The 23,405-nt window shown below is 45.7% G+C and overlaps 1 long non-coding RNA gene across 1 annotated transcript; it reads left to right on the forward strand.

The window, feature by feature from the left end:
* Positions 1–22,741: 22,741 nt before the first annotated feature.
* Positions 22,742–23,202, forward strand: LOC112949433. Its single transcript, XR_003249827.1, has 2 exons — positions 22,742–22,807; positions 22,923–23,202. It is a non-coding gene; the product is annotated as an uncharacterized LOC112949433 (long non-coding RNA).
* Positions 23,203–23,405: the final 203 nt, after the last annotated feature.

Here is a 23,405-nt window from a genome sequence, read left to right on the forward strand (position 1 = left end):
ACTTGATGGAGGCAAAGAATGATGTATTTATGTTTGTAATGAGAACAACTATAAATATATTGGGGAGAAGAAAAAGAAACTGTCTTTATTCTGAAGGTTTGTGTATATGAACTGCTCTGTGCCAAGAATATTAAGTCATCAGAAAAACTGATGTCATTAAATCGATGAAAATTCTTTGTTGCACTGCTATAAACATTTCTTTTAGGGTACTACTCTGGTATAATCAAAATTTCTTTGCATTTTAAGTTGAAAAAAAAAAATGCTGCTCCTGATAAAAAGCAATAAAAGCATCAGAACAGAATTCAAGCAATTTCAAGTAGACATTGTATGTGGTACAGCTCTAAAAAATGTAAATAAACAAGATTTTTATGAAGTTCAAGATAATAACATGAAAAAATATTGCAGCATTAGCATTTTGTAATACAGTGCTCGTAAGTCTGCTGTAGTTTGTTAGCTCTCTTGATACCATGGCTTTAAACTAAAAGATTTTTCACCTGGTTGCTCAAAGTCTAATAAAAATAATAATTAAAAATAGAGCAGCTAGAGAGCAAAATGCGTATCCTGAGTCATGTCAGACGATGATAAAAAGTCTCTCTTCTGTTCGCTTTATGGAAGAAGTGCTTTTAGTGAATCGCATCTAGCGCTCTGGCCAAGGCAGGAGGAATAGAAATCAAGAGTCTTGAGCTGCAGCTTTACGGGTCTTAATAGCGCCCTGGAATACATAGCTCACACACATTCATAAAGCATTTTCTCCAGTGTCTTCTGGGTCCTCTGCTCCTGATTTCTTTATCTACCAAGATTTTTGCATTAGATTAATCTCTGAAGATAACACAGTCTCACTTGAGACCCTTCATTGTGCACAAAGGGAAACTGAAACCACTCCTGCTAAGCAGCAAAAGCTGCCCTGTGAGATTCCCTCACACTGGCTGGGTAGGGGCGGCCAGCCTAAGGCTGAAGACGGGGGGGAGAGGAGAGCATTTTCCACGGTCGCTTTCAGCACTGCCTTCATTTCCATTCATTCGTGTTCTGAGTATAATGAAAACAAATCTGATACACTGCCCTATTAGTCAGTTATGGAAAGTTCACCTTGAGAGAAATACACGCAGACATTCACAGTGAAATCTTGTTGCTTTCCTTCCCGGGGAGACTCGTACACGTTTATTTGGTCATTTATGGAGACAGTAAGTACTCGGATATTACAGAGATGAATACTTGAATATTAGAGATGCGTGAGGAAGAGAAGACAGGGATGATCATAGCTGCAGCCTAAGCAAGTCCCTATGCCATCGCTCCCGAAGACAAAGGAATGCAATTTCCAAAGTAACTGAATCAGCTGCATATCGCCAATTGATCCAAACTAAACAATCCCATGGTAGATTACAGGTTATTTGTTTCTCAGTTGCAGATAAAACAAAGCTTACCAATTTTTAAATAGAAATCTCTTAGGCAGGACCAACTCCATAGCACTCCTGAAACACGTTCCCAACCTGTTCCTCACAGCACTTCCCTATCCTTAGGGAAAGGGCTTAAATGCTGAGCAAAGCTTCCTTTCTGCAGTTTAAATTCATTGCTTCAGGTGTTTCAGAAAACAGACTTCTTCCTTCATTTCTGAAATGCTTTTTTAAAGTCTCTGAGAGCTCATTCTCTCTCTCTGTCACATGCACATATTAAAATTATTCTTTGTTCTGAAGATCATTTCTTCTAGATTTTGACCAAGTTGCTATTTACTTGCGCCTCTTAAAATTCTTCCACACAGATTGTTTCACCTTACTTTCACAACCCATCTTCTACTTCATTCCTAGTAGACTGCTTGCTTTTTCATCCAGAAAGTTCCATGGACTTAGGAAGCCCATGGTCCACAATCACTCCCGAATCCACATTAGTAGAAGTTTTGCTTACTCAATTGCTCTTGAATCCATCTTTGAAGAGACGATGAGTCCTACCAAGCAGCTCTCTACACTTGTCCTTGTTGACCAATATTCACCAACTTGTCCAGCTCAGTTTTAATTCTAAGCCTATCTACACATTCCCTTAGAGCATAGTCTTACCTGAAATAAGGGCACTGCCATTACATTTTTATTACAAAGTCATTAATACAGTGAATCAAAACCAGTATAACTCCCATACACAGGTCGTGCTCACTGACGTCGAGCAGCTGAGTTCTGAGCATGGTTTGCCTGCTAGCATCATGTCCAGCCTGCAGCCCAGAAGCTTCCTGGTCAAAAAGTGCCACAAAAAGTGCCAGTTGAAACAACACAACTGCCCTTTTTTTAAAAAAAAAAAAAAAAAAAAAGGAAAAAAAACTCTTCATTGAGACTGCTGTAGTTTCAAAGAACCAGAGGCTGGTTCGTCCTTGACAAGTCTCTTGGCTGTTTTTCATATCCTTGTTTTCCTCTAGATACTTATACAAACTGTATTTATCTATTGTTTCTGCCAAAATATACATTAGGCAGCAGCAATGTTCACCAGCTGTGGCTACTCTGCATTTTAAGTCTTTCAGGCGCTTGTGACCACACAGTTTAACAGGTAAATAGATGACCCCTCTTTCCAAGTTATTGCCTTTTCAGAAGCTAAAGGGACCCTGTGCTCCTCAGGCCTTCTCAAGCAGCAGGCTTTATTGGGCAATTGGACGGGTCTTCCGGCTGATCTAAATCCTTGCCGTCTTACTCATGGAAAAGAGTAGGAATGAAATGAAGAGATGACAACAGCAGCTTATAGGAAAGAACTCTATGGTAACTGATAGCATTTGCTAACATTTAAGGCCAGAATTAATAACTACTCCTATCCTCTGCCCAGTTTCCCTCCACTTACAACATTACTCCTTAAATAATGTCTGCAAGGAGTTTAGCAAGGACTGAATGGGAGAGCAATACAGAAATTTCTTCTCCTGTGGGAATGTGCCAGCTCTCATAGACCACTGACCTAGAACTCATTCACAGACCTAGGAAGGTAGCTGACTCCAAACTTCATTTCACTGCAGTTGCCTAGAAGTGAACATACAAGCTTTCGCACATGGGAGGAATTTTTCCTCAGAAGCTTTCTAATACAACCAACTAAAATAAATCTTTGATTATTCAAGTCATTTTTTCCCCAAGCTCAGTCTGTCTTCACTATAATGGTCATTTTCCAGATGTGCTCACATCAGTACCATCTATCCAGACTTTCCACAGCAATGAGGAGCCTGATTTCCACAAAGACTAGGAGAAATGGTCTGGCTGAGAAGGAAACCAGCTCTCCATATAATAACAGTGCGTTTAAATAATCAGGAATTTGGTGTCCGCAAATTATGCTGAATGGACAAAGTTATCCAACTGAAGTAAACTTAAGTCAGCTGCTGCCAGGAGCAAGTGTCTTTGAGGAGAGAGGAAACCGAAGAAGGGGACATCGATACCTACCCACAAAGTACACAGGGCTTCTCTCAAGTGAGACACAGAAGCTGCATCTTCCAGTACCTCTCTTCAAACTGACAGGACAAAAGGTACAGAGGTAATGCCTCTTCACAGGGCCCCAGCAAAGCTACACAGAGCCATTCAGGCACATCGGCCACTTGGCACATCCCGGCACAGGCTGCTGCTGGAGAGGGGCCATGAGCCCCACTTCCCCGTTTTCTTTTAACATATAGACATATAGGTGCATAAGGAATAGAAATGACAGGAAAAAAAAATCATCCAGAATTATTTTTTCCCAGAAGTTACCAGCTGCATAACAATATACTAAGTTTTAGTAGCTACTGGCAGTTCCTTATGGCTGACACACTGTCTTTTTTGGTTCCACTAAATTATGTTAAAATATCTCTGCTGAATTCACTGCAGGAAATTTTAGAAATGAGAATAATAAAAAAAAGTTTTGTTTGTTCCCATTTCTTTATGCTCTCATACTTTTTGAGGGGGATATTGGACTGAGGAGAAATTCTGGAATCAATTATAGTTGTCCTTGGAGCTCTAAAGAAGGAACAGTTCCCTGCTCAGGGCTGCATCTCAGTGAGGACTCCTTGAGCTCCCAGAGCTAGGCAGATTGCAAATACAACTCTTAACCTCACAGCCTTGCAAAGTCTTTTTCCAGAATTCTAGGTGATCCAAAGAAACAAAGGCAGAACATGCTCGCAGACCATTGCACTCTTTCGGTTTTATGGTAGAAGTTCATTGCATCTTCCTTAGTTACTTGCAGTACCTTCAACAGGAGCAAGCAGCGTGGTCACCAGCGGCGATTCGCTTTGCGTTCTGCCATTGGGATGGCTGCCAAGATAACTCTTACACACAAGCACACCACAACAACAGCAGCAGCAGCAGCAGCAGCAGCAGCAACAACAGCAACATCATGCCTGGCTGTGAACTGCAGGAACAGAACACATGTGCTTTGTAAACAAGCTAAGGAAGCAAGGGGCCCGACCAGCTAGGAGATGGCATCAGCCACAGTCGACAGCACAGGCGAGCAGAACTCCCCTCAGCACCGACTCCCACAAGTGGCTCCTGATCGCCCAGAAAATCGCCGACACGTTTCTACCAAATGATGCTTCACCATTAGCAGAGCCTGAGCGCCAAGGCACAGTGAGGTCAGTGTTACAAAACCCCCAGATCTGTGGAAGACTCTTCATGCCCAGCACACGTAGGCAGTCCCTGGTGACAGGCAGCAATCCCGCCTGCAGCACAGGCTCAGCCACACCAAGCTCCGGAGGAACTAGACACCTTCTTCATACATTTCCACACGATTGGACTGTTCTTTACCCCAATTCCACACCCTCCAGCCAAGCCTTTGAGGCAAAGCAGTGGCCCTAACCTGGTGGTGCCTTGAACTTACTAAATAACTCTCCCCATTCCTCCAGAAAAACAGAGACCTCCTGGCAGTGCCAAATGCCCTGGGTAGCCTTTAGCCCTTCTTACGTAAGGTACACGCTGACACTAGTTCCCCAAAGGTTGGCAACACACAACCACAGCGAGGGAGGTGGGAAAAGCAGCAATGGTGCGCACGCCTTGGGAAGCCTCCATGTGAGGAGGATTCAAGTGGAAAGAGGGAGCAAGCTCCCTGCTGAAGCCACAGCGAGATGCTCTGTGACTTTCCTGGATGTTTTTAAATACCCAGAATTTTTAAATTCAGAGAGTTCTTAGTTCACCATTAACCAGCCACCCCAGGCAGGCCTGTCCTATTTTAAATAGTGATGAAACTATGACAGGGAGGAGCAGGCCCTTCTTTTGATGAAGTCCAAATGCATTTTGTTTGATAGCTCCGCAGTACCAGAACAGCAACTGATCTCAAACACAACAGGGACATAAAAGCACCTTTGTAGGGAGATATTTGTCTCAATTAAGGAGCCTGATAATGTCTTGTGATTTCCTGGTTAAATAAGATGTCTCTCCTGTGCAACTGGTTGGCAATCACGTGACAGTTTTTCCATTTTAAATGACTAATGGGAATTTGAACATCACACATTTGTTTGCCTGAGTTTGCTTAATGTTGAGTGATTGCAAAACATTTGTGGATTTAGCCTTTAATATATTGATTTTTCTTGTTAAGTTTTTGCTATCCAAAGCAAGCAAGCAAAATATATATATATATAGTTACAAAACAGCAGTGGCCTGATCATCTCCACGGTACAGAGGACCACACACTCCTCATTAGCTTCTCAGGGAGCTGTTACAGTGCTTCAAGGAAGAAGAAAACCAGGACATGACTTGCTTTCCATGTTGCAGCTACCACTTAACCACAAAGTGGATTTCAATGGGATACTCGTTTCTGAGGTGCAAGCCAGCTCTGCCAGCCCACAGATAAGAGCGGTATTTTTTGCAGGTTCTCACAACACAGTACGTTGGAAGCCTTAGCGGGAGAGTCACGTTGGTAGCTGCAACGAGCTGCGGTGTCGGGGCGGGGGGCGATGGGGCAGGGAAGCAGCGAGGCCGCTCCTCGCTCTCCAGGAGAGGCTCTTGGGCAGGAAGGGCGGCTCTGCTCCTCTCAAAAGCTTCCAGGAATTTGGCTGCACGTTGCGAATTTCCTGACAGTGTCTGAGGAGTTTTGCAGCTTGAAAACAGAAGTGCAGACACTTGCACTGCTTTGGATCATTCAGACAACAGAGGAAATCATTTCTGCATTCTCTTAGATGAGGCCTACTGGAAGAGAGAATCTCTTGTGGGAATGAGAAGACACTTCAATGCACAGCCCTAAAACTTGCCAGCTTTGGAAGTCAGAATTGCTGCGCTATGATCATGAACAAGACACAAATACTACTTTATAACATACAAGTTGTATCTTAAATTATACAGTTCAAGCCCCCAAATAACTGGCTAGGGACAGCTTCAAGGAGAGCTCCAGTAAAAAACTGTATTTAATGCAAAAGCCCACTGACAGCACTGTGAATTTTCTAAAGAGGAGGGAGAGAAAAGTAAGTCAACCCATGGGATTTTACAAACCAAGAAATAAAAAATTATTTGCCTTTCTACCATATCTGAAGTTTGACAGCCTTATAAAGCCATGAAAAAGGAGTCTTCTTTCATTTAGTACGTCTAGGAAAAAAGAGTAGGCACTAAACCACGTCACTGTGATGGGATACAGTGGTTCCAGTGTCCAAGTCTGAGTAGGCTTTCTGTGTGAGATACGACAAACACAGTGAATCCTTTCTTTGTTCTTCTGCTACCCAGTGTGTGCCAGCACAAGATGTATCAAAAACTCTTGTATGAATTTGACTGCCATGGGCTCAAACCCATAAAGGGCCACATGGTGAGCGGGTGGACTTTGGAGCACTGGTCGTTGCTGTAGGACTGCCCTCAAGTTGCAGAACAGGCAGAGTGAGGATCTTGTTGAAGCCTTGCGGGGAAGGTGGGTGGTGGCAATCTGTGGGATTCCTGCACAGGCCAGTGACGTGCGGCCCCTGTGATGCTCCTCGTAACTTGTGGTGAGGGCGACTGTCTCCGGGCAGAAGGAGGCTCAGATTCACAGCGCCCGCTCCTCGCTGCCGTCTTTAGAAGTCTAATCAAAGCCAAGGGGTGTTGGAAAATACATAAAGTTTGAATATATGGTACATATACATGTGCAGACTTGACCTTAAATGAAGAAAGAAAGAAAGAAAGAAAGAAAGAAAGAAAGAAAGAAAGAAAGAAAGAAAGAAAGAAAGAAAGAAAGAAAGAAAGAAAGAAAGAAAGAAAGNAAGAAAGAAAGAAAGAAAGAAAGAAAGAAAGAAAGAAAGAAAGAAAGAAAGAAAGAAAGAAAGAAAGAAAGAAAGAAAGAAAGAAAGAAAGAAAGCTATGAGTAACCCTTCATTTAAATTTAGATTTTTTCCCCCCCCACTTTCTTCCTCAAACTTTCTGCTTCACCTCTGACACTTATATCGAATCTCTGTTATATGCAGAATGACTCACAGACAGAAGAGGTTCTGGCCCACAGGACAGAAGAGCAAGAGGTGTTTCACATTGAGCCATGCCAGCTGGCTAACTTGCCATTTCACTTCCCATCCAAAATAATTTGAGAAGTCAGATTAGAAAAGCGCTAGGATGACCTTATACCAAATCAGTGACATCTCTTCTAGGTGAAGTTTCCAGAGGTTTATTGATTAACCATTTGGGGAAGGACCATGTACCTCTGCAGAGGGACTCTGAGCAGCCTGCCACCAACCTTCCCCTCAGATTTCATGCTAAAGGGTTAACAGCCTTCCCAGCCCAGCCAGGTGACAACACATGCAGGGGACACACAGGGACTATCCACATACATAAATTGTCAGAGCAGAGAGGGCTCTAATGGCAGGCTTTTAGAAACAAAATAGATGCACGTTATAAGCTCCATATAAAATATAGTGGCCAAAATGGATGGTTTAGCAGACATTTACAAAAATCTTGTATTGTTGACAATAATTTCATATCATTAATTAAAAAAGAGAACTGACATCTATTTAAGATATTTAAAATAAGGACTTATTTTAAACAGGTTATTATAAACAGGTTTAGTCATTTCGTATTTTCTGCAGGCAATTCTAGACAAACCCATTTCTGTGCTTCCCCCATTCTCCTCTCCTACCCTCTTAAAAGAATGGAGAAAAGAAAAAGAAATCACACTGACAGCTTTAGCAATTTGGAAAAAGTAAGCATTTTCCAAGCTCCCGGCGACAGATTCTACTCTCCAAGCTGGGAAAAAATGCAGCGACTTCACTATTATTTCAGCTCAGTGCCCTAATAACTGAGAACAAAATTTAGCTCCTGCTGTTTTGTGTTGCTGAAAGAAAATTGTCCCCTGGTCTTGTTTATTCTTAAAAAGTTTAAAGGAAGTTGAAGCTTATTTCTAAAAGTTGGCCACGATAGCTCAAATTTGAAAATGGGGTTTCCAAATACTATTGCCATGAAACTGTTGGTTTCGTGCAGAGCCAATAGCAAAATTAAGCCCTAAATCAAGACATAAATTGGTTTAGCAATGTTCTAGCCTGATATAACACCCAGCGTCAAGTAATTAACCCTAAGCCCTTTCAGCAGTTTACAGTTTTGCAGCCCAAAATTATTGGGGTGAAAAATAATAGGATATAATCAAGCTAAAAGTTCGCATACTGATTTAAAACCCATATTCACTACGAAACCCTGTAAATCTTTATCCATGCTGATCTCAGTCACGGTAGCATCTACACATTTAAATGAGAACTATTCTTGGGTAAAAATTGGAAGTTTTTCCCTCTCTCACCATTTGCAAAAGGACAGAAAATAAGGGACGAGGGATCTGCCTACAGAAAATATTTTTTAAACATTTTATATATATATATATTTTAAACATATATACACACACACAAACTATTATTAATAGTTTAATTCGAAGATATTAGAGTATAATGTTTTGATAGCCAAGTTATTTCAAAACAAGCACACAGAACATATTTCAGTATGAACAGTAAAACATATTTCAGTATTTCTCCAGGATATGGAGACTTTTCTCTTTTCTCCTCACTCCATTTAAGGACTCAATGGCTTGTGGCTAGAACCAGCACCCACAGCCTATGGAAGCTGCTTATTCCTTTTACAGCCACCAAGAAACCAGGTCTCCAGGCCTCCAGGCTTAGAGTATTTTGCTTTTTCATGTCTCTTCTAATGAAAAACAGCAACAGGAGTATCCCATGTTGGGTTCTCATGTCCCCTTAGAGACTGGCTGGTTTGCGGAGCACCCACATCTCCAGGTGGCCCTCGCCTACCCTCACCCGTGAGGAACGGCTTGCCCGCCCGAGCACCCTTGGGCGCGCGCCCAACAGCCCTTTCACAGCACACCACTGAGCACCCTTACGTTGAGGAATCGCACCAAGTGTTACCAGGGATGAGCCTTATGAACCTCTGCTGTTCCATCCCTGCTGGCCCCATGATGGTCCAAAGCAGTATAAAATAAAACAGAGATTAACTGTGCACATAAAATTGTGCCCTCAGTATCAAGACATCTATTCAACTACCAATTTCTGTCTCCTAAGAAATACTATTCAACGTTTCTTATTTCACATTGCTTTGATTCCCAGCCTCTGTGACATGGCATCATGTCACAGCTTTTTGCAAAACTTAGTTTTATCAGTAAAGCTTAAACTCACCTCTAGGAAGACAGCTACCCCAATCCACCTACGCCTGCCTAGACCAAACCTCCTCAAGGCCAGCAACTGCAATGATCGGCTTCCTTCAGGAACAACACTGACAACGGTGCCCAGAGGCAGCAGGGCTGAAACCCTGCTTTGGGGAACAAGTCCATAGCTGACAATCTGTCCACGGTGAGTTTGAATAATCTGTCTCTGAAGATCTTGGAATAGAGATTTTTGGGAGAAATATATACCCACACATACACATATATATCCATATCTTGTCTTCTGGCCTAGAGAATACAGGTGCTGCAGTCAAGGAGAGCCTACAGGACTGATCCAGATAACAGCTAAGCCCAAGGTCCTTCCTTTAGGAGGCTGGCACACGTGGAGGCCACGTGGAGCCAAACCACCATCAACACCATTTGGTGCCACGCACGAGTCTGTGCTGGAAGCCGAGAAGGAGGAACGAGCCCACCAGGTAGAAGCTGCCGTCTCTAAAGCGGGAGCAGGAGGAGTTCATGTTCACCCATGCCAAGCTCTCATCAGTAGCTCAGGTTTCCCTGAACCTCACCTGCTGAAGGCAGAAGCAGAAGTGATAGAAGTGAAACAGCTCTCGCGGCAGCAGAGGACAGTCACAGCTCGTAGCAGGAGCCGGAACTAAGGACTTGGCATCATGCACCTCATGTAACATGATTTACGGCTATGTTTCCACCGAAGAGCCACCTCCAGGCTCCAAGAGACACCCGCTCAGCAATGAACGTTACTGATCACTAAGCACCCTGTAAAGCTTTTGTAGATTATCCTCAAGTAGTTTGATCCGTCAGAGCTGTTCTCTCAGACACACGTAGTATGCATCTGTTCCAAAATGAGATGCCTTACTAGTGTATAAGTAGGCACAGACATAGTATTTAGGCATGAAATAACCTGGCAGTACAAAAGCCGTTATACTTGACAGTTGCAGTAGAGACACAACCAAGAATTCTCTAAAACAATGGAAAGCATTAACCCGCAAAACTAGCAAAAGTGAAAAAATAAAATGCTAGAAGTACACGCACCATTGCAAGCCCTAGCAATCCTTGAGTCCAAAGTGAACAGGGAGCTTTGAAGGAAAGTTACAGCTGGACTGCAAGCTACAAAGCCCTCAGAAATGCTTGACACGGTAACACCTTGGGTCTGCTCCTAAGGCGCCTCGCACGAGCACTTGGCACCCAGCACGTGCTTGGCCTCTACGAGGAGCCCTGGGAGCCACCAGTGTTTGGGTGGGGAGGCCATGCTCATTTTCTTTCCTTTCATTTTCTTCAGGACACTTCCCAAACTCCTCTTGCACTGCCATGAACTCCATTACAAATTTTGCTCTCCTAAACTGTGGTGATGAAAGCATCTGCTCTTCTTATTCTTTCAGGCAGAGCTAACACGTTCAGGTTGCTCAGCTCTGGAGCATGAGAAACACGGAGTGCCCTGGGATGGTGGATCTCAAAGAGTCTCCACTTTTTTTTTAATGCTTATAGCATAACTCGAGAGGGTCCAGAGAAGAGCAACCAGGATGATTAAGGGAATGGAACATCTCCCGTACGAGGAGAGGCTGAGTGAGCTGGGCCTGTTTTCTCTGGAGAAGAGAAGGCTCAGAGGGGATCTGATTAATGTGTATAAGTTCAGGAAGGGAGAACGCAGGGAGGAAGGGGACAGGCTGTTCTCACTGGTGGCCAGCGATAGGACAAGGGCTAATGGCCACAAGCTGGAGCACAGGAAGTTTCGTCTCCAGGTGAGGAGCAACTTCTTTACTGTGAGGGTGACAGAGCAGTGGAACAGGCTGCCCAGGGAGGTTGTGGAGTCTCCTTCTCTGGAGCTCTTCAAAACCCGCCTGGATGCCGCCCTGTGCCACATGTTCTAGGTGTGCCTGCTTGAGCAGGAAGGTTGGACTAGATGATCTCTAGAGGTCCCTTCCAACCTTGAATATTCTGTGATTCTGTGATAACCTGAAAGTGCTTCTGGCAAGTTCAGCTCCTCCCTGATAACTCACAACTTCAAAAAACTGAATGAGAGCCCATAGTAAATAAAATATTGTCTTCATGTACAACATGGTCAGTGTCACTCTTGGGAGACATTTGTGTCCTGGAAGAATCAGCTTCCCACCTGGGATCCGGAGAGCAGGGTTGCCCCGCTGGCCGCACGGCAGGAACACTGCTCTGCTCCAAGGAAGTTGTCCACGAGCTGCCCTGCCCACCTGGGTAAGCGTGCGTTGCTCAGGGGCATTCGCCAAGCACCTCATACAAACACGTTTTACTCTGGGCCTTGGTCACAAGCACTTTGCATTGATTCGTTCCTTGGAGGAGCACAACTGTCACTGAAACTGTAGCTTGAGCTTGTTTTAGCTTTATCAAACCACGCTGATGGTGGTACATTGCTTCTTTTTGCAAGTTAAAAAGCTTCTCAGTTGGACAAAGCAGGACATTCAACAAACCTGAATACAGACGAACAGCAAATACACTGTATGCATATGCAGGCAAAATGCAAGTCCCTTAAAGCCACCGAGATCAACCAAACAAACTGGCACTCGGTGGCCAGCTCTGCTATGCAAATTGCAGGTTTAGAGCAACCACCTTCAGGTTAGAATTTGCTCCTAGTCAAGTCGCTTGGAAAGCTGTTTTGCTGCTTTGGATCCAGCCTGAAGCCTTGCACACTGCTCTGCTTTGGGGGCTGCAAAGCCCGTGCACTGCAGTCCCACTACAGCAATGTCCTGCTGCCTCCACATGTCCAATTACACAAACACTGTCACCTCTGCATGTGTAGTTAACCTTGCAAACTATTAGCTCTTCAGTACAGCTTACACACCTGGTGTAAGCCAAATAAAAAAAAAAAATACAGTAATATCAAATGACTCATGGGCAGCTTATTTAATTTGTTTATTAGTGTCCTTCGCTTGACTGCATGATTATTACCTCTTAGGCTGTGAGCTAACTTCCCGCAGTAACAAAAACAATTCTTGGAAGATTTCTTAATAACTATAAATTAATGAAAAAAACTCCTCTCAAAATCTGCACACAGAGATTTACACTCTGGTATGGTATGACTCCTGGTGCTTTCTCCCCCTTCCCCCTGCCGGAAATAGAAATATTCTATTTTAAAGACAAAAACACAGCACACGATGAATGAATAAGCCTGATGTGCCCAACACATCTGCAAGATTTGGAAAGCATGCACGGAGGCTCTATGTATATGTTTCTGTGATCGTCCACTTTAAAAGATTCCCAGGATCACCTGGTCACTTATCCCAAAACAGACGGGACAGGTAGACGTGGATATTACTGTAACCGGAGCCACCAGCATTCCCACACATGCAGGAAGCTGGAAGACTTCCTTGAAGTAAAGGGCCACCCCACGCACAGCAAACAGACAATCATAAATACCAGGAGAGAACAACAGTATCATTCTGTCTTCCTTTTGGATCCATTAACACAAAGCGCACAGCAGAGAAGGGGAGAAAAGAAAAAACAAAAAGTTCTTCAGCAAACAGCTTTGAGTAGAAGACATTTTTCCTGCAAGAGTGAAGGCAGGAATCACAAGTCCACAGCGCAAAGTATCTGAACTGAGATGGATTCTACAGACCCATATGCTTTGCTGCAGTGATCTTGGCCGACAGACCCCGAGCCCTGCTTCCACCTCGAGGAGAGGCCCAGCAAAGCTCCATCGGATCCTGTGCGCCGCCTTCTCTGGCCCTTCACTAGGACATCCCTGGCACCGGGAAGGCGGGTCGGCGCCGCAGTAACTGGGCGGCTTGGTCGCCTAAAGCTGGGACTTTCCTTACCACCAAAATTCATCCTGGCCTTTTGCTATCCAACCTGACGCTGCAAAATACATTCCTCCAGAAGTTAAATAACAAAAAAGGTAAACAAAGATTAAAAAAAAAAAAAAAAAAATCGCTGTGGAATCTGCCCAAACAGGAAGAAATCTGTCTGCCTATGACTTAAGGTTTAATATTTTGCTCCAAACTCGCATTTTACTACTTTTTACTTTGAGAAAAAAGAAATAAAAACCTACTTCTTCAGGCTGTACATCTCCAACAGCTTTCCTCCTATATAAATACCCTGACATGCCCCACTGTCTGTATTCCAAAAGCAGAATACACTAAATTAAAACACACACATTGGAGTGGAGCTGTGTGTTACATCTTCAGTCCCCCCGGAGATCACCTTCCTTCCTTCCCCACAGGTGGGAGGGAGGTCCTCCTTTTAGCCGTGCAGCTAGTTTAATTTTTAATGAAAACAATTTTCATTATCTAGCACCTTTAGTAAGCACAGTTTTTGTGCTCAGCCTTGAACTTTTTCCCACGTACCCACACACAGATGCACATTTTGATTTCGTTAAGTTGCCTTAGCACCCAGGATCCCATCACCTGCGCTCCCTCCGTCCCCGAGGGGTCCCAGTCAGGATTAGGGGGGATTCCCAGCCTTCGCACACCCGCGGCCCCTTTGAGGGGCTATTTCGGCCTCGTGGTGACGCGCACGGACACGAGCTCAGGCGTTTCCAGGGGCAGGGAAGCCCGTGTTCGGGCTCCTAGGATCTGTATCAGCAGCAAGGACAGAGCTAAGCCGGAATCCTTCCTAACGCGGATGGGCTCCTTTGCTCAGACAGGAACGGAAGGTGTGGATGCGGGAGGCAGCCGGGCTGCGGCCAGCTCGAGAGGTGCCTAACGCTGCCTGTTCCCTCAGCGGCTCGCAAAGGCTCCTACTGAACAGCCACGCTTTGGAAGCGTTTGTTCGAGAGGTGTTTACACAAGGCCCGTTTGTGAAACTCCCTGGGCAAACTGTACCTTTGCTCCCGCCGCGCGCGGGCGGCGAGGCCCGATCACGCTCCCGGCCTTCAGCAAGAGCCCCGCGCTCCATGGTGCCTCCATCCCAGGCTCCTGCCTCAGAGGAGCCAGCGGACACCCCACACAGCAACCCGCCAGGCACCACGGCCACGTTAGGCCCCGCTTCAGAGAAGCGGTAAGCGCCGCTCCCGGGTGCCATGGGCCTGGTGAGATCAGCCACAGGCGACCGCGCTGTTTGGGGGGTTCACGTGAACGTGAGAGCCGCCCCTTTGCCCGCACAGCGTTCTGCGAAGAAGAAACCGCGCGTGTCCACGCCAGGAGGTTGTTCCCGCCAGGAGCAGCAGGCACATCCTGCTGCCACTGCCGGGCAGCCCGACTGCGCTTCAGGAAACAGCGACCACCACTAGTGTCTGCTGAGGCAGCGAGACACCGGGAACAGAACACACCGGCTACCCACACTCCATAAATATTATTAAACTCTTCTAAGTATTAATAATCCAGCCTTCTCCCTCATACTGTTCCATCTAGGATAGAGTTTCCTATTCTTAGCAAGACTTTCTTTCTTTTTTTTGGTATACATGTTACACATCAGGTTGATAATTAGACCAGTAGGGAAGCATTAAATAAACAATTTTGTTTTCTTTTTCTCCAAAAGCATTATTGTTATCGTCCCCCATAGTTTGCATTTGCTTTTTTTGTTGTTGTTTGTTTTTTTCTCCTTAAAAATATCGAAACAATGTAAGCATTCCTGGAAAGTATTTATATATCTTTCTTTTACGCACTTCCTGCTTTTAAGTGCTTCGGCCTTGCCTTCGCCTCTCGCCGCGCTCCCAGGTCAGTGTGCAGGCTGCACTAGCCAGGCAGCTCCTAGGAAAAACAAACCCGGGCGCCATCCCAGCTCCTGCGCCGGTTCTCGTGCTGCAGCCGCTGAATCCCTGCGCCTGTTCTCATGCCCCCAGGGCTCGGACAGCCCCAGGGCTCGGACAGCCCCGTTCGCGTCACTCGGCTCCCCCGGCCGCGCGCCGGCCCCGCGCCTCGGCTCCACACACCGCGTGTAAGCAGGGCCTGACGCCCGCTCCGGCCCAGCCCGGAGCCTCCGTCAGTGCAGGCCGCCCAACAGCCTTGGCGCAGGGCAGTCATCAGCCTCCCTACCACAGGATTTAGCCAAGGGAACTTTCCCTGCAGATCCTCGCTGTTCCTTTCCAGTGCGATACAAGCGCTGCTGAGGTACCCGGGAGTGTCTTGGGGCACCCCTGGATCAAGCAGGATTTAAACCACTAAATGTTTGGGGGAGAAAGTCCAAAGGTTTCAGCTGGCATTTTGGGGACCGTCTCAAAATCCCATCCAGACCCCATTTTAGGCACCTAACACCTTCTTAGCCTGGCCAGGATCAGTTTGCCCAGGCTGCATCCTGCCCCACTGCCACAGTACAGTCTTGGGAAGACGGAGCTGGTCACGGAAAGTGAAAGGTACCAAAAACAGGACTGCCCCATTCTTTCAGAAAGTACCGTGTTTTTAATGAATATCCCAGCTTTTGGTTTCTGTCTTCCTCCCTCATCACCTTGCAGGGTGGCAGGGGAAAGAAGGTTTCTCTTTCATCAGCTACATGCAGACTATTTCCCATCATTTACAGGAGCAGACACTTCAAACCAGTGTTTTCTCGGAAGAGGGGTTGCCTGGGATTTCGTTGAGCATTACCAGAGTTTTGAGTTTCTCCTAAATAGCTAAAGCTTAACCAAAGTTGGTTAAATTCAATCTAGCTTGTTGTAATATTCCAAGACTACTTTTGTTTTTCCTAATCACTCTTACTAAAAGAAGGGTAAAGCGACAAAGAAGCATTGCCAGAAGCCATCTAAATCAGCTGCAAGAGGAGAGTACAAAAGAAAAAAAACAAAACAAAAAAACACAACCAACCTTTAAGCCATGGTATCTACAATGACAGGAGAAATGTGAGTTTAAGAGCATAATAAAAATACAGTTGTTAGTAGATGGAAATAAAACACCTCCTTTAGCCATTATTTAGGGCATGTCTACCTTCGTGGGAATGGCAAAAACTGATTATTACTTTCTAGTTTGTGGTGTTTGACATCAGCAGGATCAAATATTGGTCAAAGAGTGAAAAAGAACAGTCTTTTACAGCCTTTTGAGTAGTAGGTGCTTTATCAAACTGCTGCACTTCTTAGTATAGCTTACTGAAATTAAATATATTTGAATACTTGCGATATTATGAATTATTAACTAATTAGTATGCCTAACTTGTCACTTGAAATATAGTCTATGAATTGTTTTGCATTACTTAACTAGTCCCCGACTTCCTGATGTTTATTTTCCACACGGTAGTAGAAAAGAGGTCAAGGTACATGGTACAATTATGATTTATTGATTTTTATTGTGGAAGTGTAACAGTCTTCTTGGCAAGACTTTACTTTTCAAGTGGCTCAAAAGAAAAGCTATTAGGCAATGACTAATATTATAGCTCTAATTTAGCATGATTAAATGGTTGTACTGTATTTGGCAGCAACTGGTACAGTTCGAGAAGCAAGGAATCAATTACAGAGGGATGGGTACCTTGGAAAACCTAATTGAGAAGGAGAGGAAACCCCATTTGTTTGGATGTGGACTTGAATAGAGTTTGTAGTTTCTTTCAATCCGATAGAAAATTGCTCATGTCACATCACTATTAATACTTCGGCTAAAAATAAAAAGTAGCTGGAACTCCAAGTCATCACCGCACCCATTTCAAAGTATTTTGCATTTAGACCCTTACGGATGCACTACATGCCGATTTTCATAGTGCACTCTGTGGAAATGTTGGACGACTTGCACCCTTCCCACTGAAGGAGGACAGTTTCATGGGGTCTGGTAGAAAGAAGCTGTCACTTCAGGTGTTTATGTACGGGCAGGTTTGCTTTAAACCTCATTACCAAAGGGCTGTCTATGAGGCTTATGTTCATTTTTCCAAACACCACTGGAACTGCAAAGAAATATCAAAGGAGTCAGTACTCCTGCCGAGGCATCTCTGTGACATTTCAACAGCAGCCAGTTGCTTCTAGGGGCTTCTCTGGTCACAAGAATCGATCATCCCAGCGCTCAAGAGGCACTTGCTCATAATAAGGTGTTTAAGGAGGAACATTTGAGCAGAGAAAACAGAACAATACGTTTTTGTCACGTGAAGCGTTAGCACAAGAGATTACACAGTGGCCTGGCTGCTGCCCCCCGGCCCTGCTCCTCCAGCACTACCTCTAGCTCCCGGCTAAGCCGCTGTCCACAGGGACGGGATGCTGGTTCAAAGGGAAAGTGCGCGCTCAAAGGGCAGCTCTGAGGAGCCAGGTGCCAACAAGTGCCGCGCGATCCGCTCGTCATGTAGCTCGCGCTGACTAAAGCCCATCAGAGGGGCAAGAAAGGTGCAAAACGAGGTTTTTGGTTGTTTTGCAAACTGAACATACAAGTTCCTTTCCGCAGGCGAAAAAAAAAAAAAAAGTACTCCTTTTCAGTCAAATGCATGTGCTCAGTCTTCCCTTCTCAGTCAATCACAAGGTCAAAATAAACATTATTTTATTATACCCAAGAGTTCAGGAGTCTAGATTTGCGTATGATGATATATGCCAGTGTTCAGTGCTCACTGCAACTACGGAATGATGATACATGAAAGAAGGAAGATAACTACACAAAATAAGGAACTACTTAGCTTCTTGTCTACAACATTTTCTTTTCCTTTGACAGATAAACATGCTTGTTTTAATCATGGTCAGGCATTCTGGAGCAGAGTCAGCATGTAGTAAGTATGCTAGAACAACAGAGATTTAATCCAGCATTAATAAAAGGTGTGTCTTGAGCAATCTCTCCAACTTCTTGATGCGTGCAAAAGCCTTCCCACTTTCATTGCTTACCTAAGAACTGTCACATTAAGCTGCAGTTACACAATAGCTGATATCATTAATAACCCTGGAACTTTTACTCAAAGAAGTCAAAGCTTAAATTCCAATCCTGCAACAACAAAAATATTGCCTTTGGGAAAACCTGATGTTTGATTTCACCGTGCTAGCAGGCTCGAACCTATCGTGTTCATATTGCATAGGAACCAGCAAGCTCCAATTCGCTGCCCACCCTACGGGCCCTTCCACAGCACCTCTGGCTTGCACTGGGCACGCACTGATGCGGTGCAGGTTATAGAGCCCATGTACCTTCCCGAGAGCCAAGGCACCTCTCGGCTCACCAAGGGAGCACTGCACAGCAAGGGCTGGCACTGGGGGGCCGCCCTATTGCCAGCACACACTCTTCTAGGGAGGTCTGCAGGAAGAATTGAGAAGGGAAACGTGAGGTCACCGACAGACTTTCTGCCTCAAACGGGAGAATGTGGAACAGCAGGAGAAGCACGGCCCTCCCCAGCCCACATGGCATCCCGGCAAGTCAGTTAAAGATCAATCCAGGAACAAAAACAAACCTGGAGCAACCTCTCTGAATCAAAGGGCACTCTTCGTATAGCCTCAGAGACAAGGCAGCCAAACAGCCAAGAATCAGCCTTGTATAACAATCTTCTAACCCACTTTTATTGAATATTTAATCTGGTTAGGCAAAGGCGTGGTAGTTTCACACCCATTTACTGTCTAGGACTTGCTTACGAGGCAGCCAGATCAGATTTTGCTGATCCATGGCTCCGAGCGAGGCTGTCAAGGGCGCAGGTGATGCACACACTGCGATATGCAGGGAGTATTCCTGCCAGCCTCGATACTGGCGAGTGCCACCCAGAAAGACCCCAGGACCCCAGCAACTGCTCACTCACCCTTGCCTTTTGATCCTTTAAATACACATGCAAAATACCCACACATAAGCACAAACACACACCGAGGGCCTCTGTTTTTTCACTTTTTGTCAGCCCAGCTTATTCCCAGCAGTACTTCTGTTGCATGCAGGCCCTGGAGGGGATCTACAAACTCCCTCATTTCAGAGCACAGCTGGAGCATGTGCTGCCCATGAGTCCTTACAGTCCCAAGACACTGCTGGGTGTGCTCATGTGCTACAAGTACTGCCCTGCTGATGCACCATCTCTAGACTTTCAGCCTCAAGATACTGCAAGACGAGCAGAGTTTTATCTCTGTCCCATCCAGACCTACAATCTGAATCCCAGGAATATCCCTTTGAAAGAAGGTCATCCCTACATCATAAACTCAGTGCTAACCAGAACCCCTGGGATTAGCAGAATGCAGAAGATCCAAGTTATCATCTGGGGATTTCCCAACGCTGCTACTCTTAAAACCTGTGCATGTGGGACTGCATTCTTGTTCTCTACCTAATCCTTCTCCTTTAAGTTCACTTACATAGCTGGTCTGGTCAGTGTTCTCTTTTCTGTGTGGCTTTATATTGCCTTTTCAGCAATACTTTCCAGTAGAAAAATTCTGGCCTAGGACATATTTACTCTCAAGGCTCTTGAGAAAATAAATTTCTTCAGTGCCTCATACAGATCTATCAGCTTCAGATGTGCTGAAAGAGGAGTGATATTTGAGGAATGAAAGCAAATGTAGAGAGGGTTTCCACCCTCCTGTTCTTGCTGTAGAAAGCGAAGGCCAGAATAGCTTCAGGAGCACAGAAACGAGGATGATGCATGGGAATAGATGGACAGACAGCCTGAAGCTTCTGGGTTACTTCTATAAGGCTACAGGCAAGTTCAAAACAGACCCTAGCACCTGCATGTTGCCTGTACAGGTGGTACTTCCGTATGTGCATTATCTTTGAAGTGAAGTTTCCACAACTTTTGACAGGAGAGACAGCTGCCAGGTATCAGATTGGAGACCAGGTGCACATTAATACACAGGATCACAGGGAGACAGCTGAGTAATGGGAGCATGAGTGCAAGCTCAGATATCAATACGAGTGCTCAGCTGTAATTAAGTATTCTTAAAAGCTAACATCAGTCACTGCATTCTGCTGTCTTTGCTAACGCTGCAATCACCAAATACATTCTTATGCTGAACGAAGAAAAGTTATATTGCAAGTTTTTTAAGGGAGATTATCATTTCAAGTTCACAAAATAAGTCAATTAAGACTAGGCTTGAAAGTCTATAAACATAAAATGTAACATCTAAATTCCCTGACTAGAATTTAACAAGTGTTGTCCGAGCGCAACTGGATCAGCATCTGACCCTGAGAAGACGCAGAGCAGTCGCTGGCAACTGTGTGTTGTTGGTACAAATGAAAACAATCACTGCAGGCTAAATATTGCCACTGGTAATAAGCGAGCTAAGACAATGACACTCACTGTCATGGATTTCAGCTTTGGCCTAATATGGATCTTATCAAGACGCAGTCGCTTTTCTTTGAACCTAGCAAGATTAGACATTTTACTTGTCCTGCCTTTTTCCATATTATTCTTGCTATAGAAAAGTAGAAATGTAAACAACTCATCAACTCATTCAATCCTGCCCCACAAAGAATCCAGTAAGTATTAAAGTGTAAGATTCATTCATAATAAAATACTGGAGCATTCACAAGAAAATACATTTCTGTCTCCATTACGGGAAACTAACCACCCCTTTCTTTCCCTCTCCCCCAGGAAAACTAAAAATAATGGACCAAAACACATATTAAGTAAGATGGATTGTCACCACTAAAACTCAAAGCAAAGGCAGGCCTTTAATTAGTTTCAACACTTCCTTTTTTTCTTATGGATACAAGATTAAAACAAGTGAAAAAACAGTTGAATTAACCCAAACTAAATGAATTCTGAGAATGTGCCACATGAAAACACATGATTTAAAAAAAAAAAAAAATGTAATTTGAAGTAAAAACCTGGTTTCCATACTAATTCACAGTTTCATAAAGATAAGACATTTTTTTCATTACATTAGCCTTAGTTTTGTGAGAAAGAGAAAAACCTCCATGCTCCCGTTTCCCTTGCAATAATACGATTGTTTTCCATGAACAGTCAAGGCTCCTTTTCTGGGTTAGAAAAGCAAGGCGATACTGTTTTTCCATTTACTTTCTCCTCCAGAGCACACGGCTTTCAAAAACAAGGTCTGTGTCCCTGGGGCCCAACAGCGTAGCTGTGTATCCTGGCTCGGAGGAGTTCGCTGCCCATCTCCTCAGGCTACGCAGGATTATTTTCATGCTCAGTGGATTATCTTTGCTGCTAATCTCCCCACGTTTGTAATGAGCCATTCAATTTGCAAGTCAGTGGGCACCTGCCCTGCTAGTTCCCACACAACAGGGCTTTGCAGATAGGCCTGCTACCTCCCAGCTGGTGGGACAGCAGTACTCTGCACTGCTGCTGTGGCATGGGCCCCATCCTAATCCTTAGTCCTCTTCAGTGCAACAAAAGAGGTCTCCTACAGGTCTCTGTCGGGTCTCCTGACAAAAGCCAGGCTGGCCTCTTAAACCTTGAGACTATTCCAGTCAGCACGCCAGAGGGTTTCCAGACAGATCTGGCACATTTGTGTGCCACAAATGTGCCAGATCTGTACCAGGTATCAGGGTGGGATGTGCTGGTGGGATGTGCTGGTCATCCTTCCCTTAGGAGGGCACTCTGTCCACTTAGACACCCATATACACCCCAGGGAATGGCATGTCCGCACCAGAACAACTACCACATCAAGCAGCACCTTTCCTGGAGGGAATGTGGTCCCGGAGCATGACTGAAACACTGCACAAACAGGGCAGCCAGGACCAGCCCACAGCAACCATCCTGCAAAACACCACGGGTACCAGGAACAGCCCAGAGGGAGCTACCTGCCCAGTGCAGCACCGCTCTGCGCGTCCCCTCGCCCCGCTGGCTCCGCGGGTGGCTCAGTGCCAACCAGCAGGCACCATGGGCAGCTGCCCTTCACTGCCAACACCACCGCATGGCCCCATCCTTCCACCCAAGCCACAGGGGCCATGGTACCTTAATGGGGCCACCAGCCATGGTGAGCACACTCCTGCTCCCTCCTCAGCGGCTGCAGACACAGTCCTGTAGCTCCAGGTCCAGAAACAATAAAACCACATCCCCTCGGCATCAGAAAGCCTAACCATTCCAGCAACTCTGCACCCATGACTGCTGCAGCCATGAATAGAAAGCCCCTACCCTGCCCTGCTCTCCCCACAGCTGGGGCAGCAGCTGTGGGCAATGGCCACCCCCTTCCTCAACGGCCACCAGCTGAGCAGGGAGCCTCTCCATGTGGGAGCAGCACAACACCCCCGTGAACACTCATGGCCTCCTGTCTGCCAGGGCTGTGGGGTCTGGAAAGGCAGCAAGGAGGGGGCCAAGGTGGGCAGCCATGTCAGTGTGGGGCAGTGGGGTGGCATAGTGGCAGCCTGTGCACCGCATCCCTGCAGGGCTGCTTGCTAAGCCTGTGCCTCCTGGTTTATATATTTTTATATATATACGCTATATATATATATATATATATATATGTATGTACTTTCTCAAGGCTCCACAGTTTCCTGTTCCCCCTGACAGCTCGGCACTCGTGAAATCTATTTATAAACCAGGTTGCTGTAATTCGTGGGTAAGCATGTGATGACATCTGTCGCGCTGCCGTTTCAGCTGCGCCACGGGCGGGCCGGGGCTGCTGGCGGCCCCTCGGCCCTCGCAGCTCTTCCTTCCGGCACCTTCTTGGGCAGGAGGCGAGAAGGGCTCCGACATGGAGGGGCGCCGGTGCCAGAGCCGCAGAGGTGAAGGAGCGAAGGAGCGAAGTACCGTCCTCGCGGCCGCGCGCGCCGTCCTTCCTGTGGCGCCAAGCTGGGCCGGCTTCCCGTCTTGGTAGATCCGTGGCTGTGAGGAGATGGATCCACGGCTGTTTGGGGAGGCCGGACAGGCTCCTGCAGGGCGGCTTTCGCTTTCCTCGTGCCTCCCTCTGTGACTGCTGACGTAGCGAATGGCACATGGTGCCACGTGGCCAACAGACCCACAACGTAGATACTATTTACACCTCTTACTGATGAAGAGTTTAGGGCTGTAGAAGACGGATTATTCCTCAAAACACCCTCAAAACCAAGCAGTGCCAAGAAGCGGCCTGTGCACTGCAGCTCCATCTAGACTTTTAACCTGATAAAGGCCCCTGGTGTCACGTTGCCCTATGCCAACCTGCGCTGTCCCCCTAGCAC

Source organism: Nothoprocta perdicaria, unplaced genomic scaffold, assembly GCF_003342845.1.
Source record: "Nothoprocta perdicaria isolate Ctin4 unplaced genomic scaffold, notPer1 scaffold_295, whole genome shotgun sequence".
Lineage (NCBI taxonomy): Eukaryota > Metazoa > Chordata > Aves > Tinamiformes > Tinamidae > Nothoprocta > Nothoprocta perdicaria.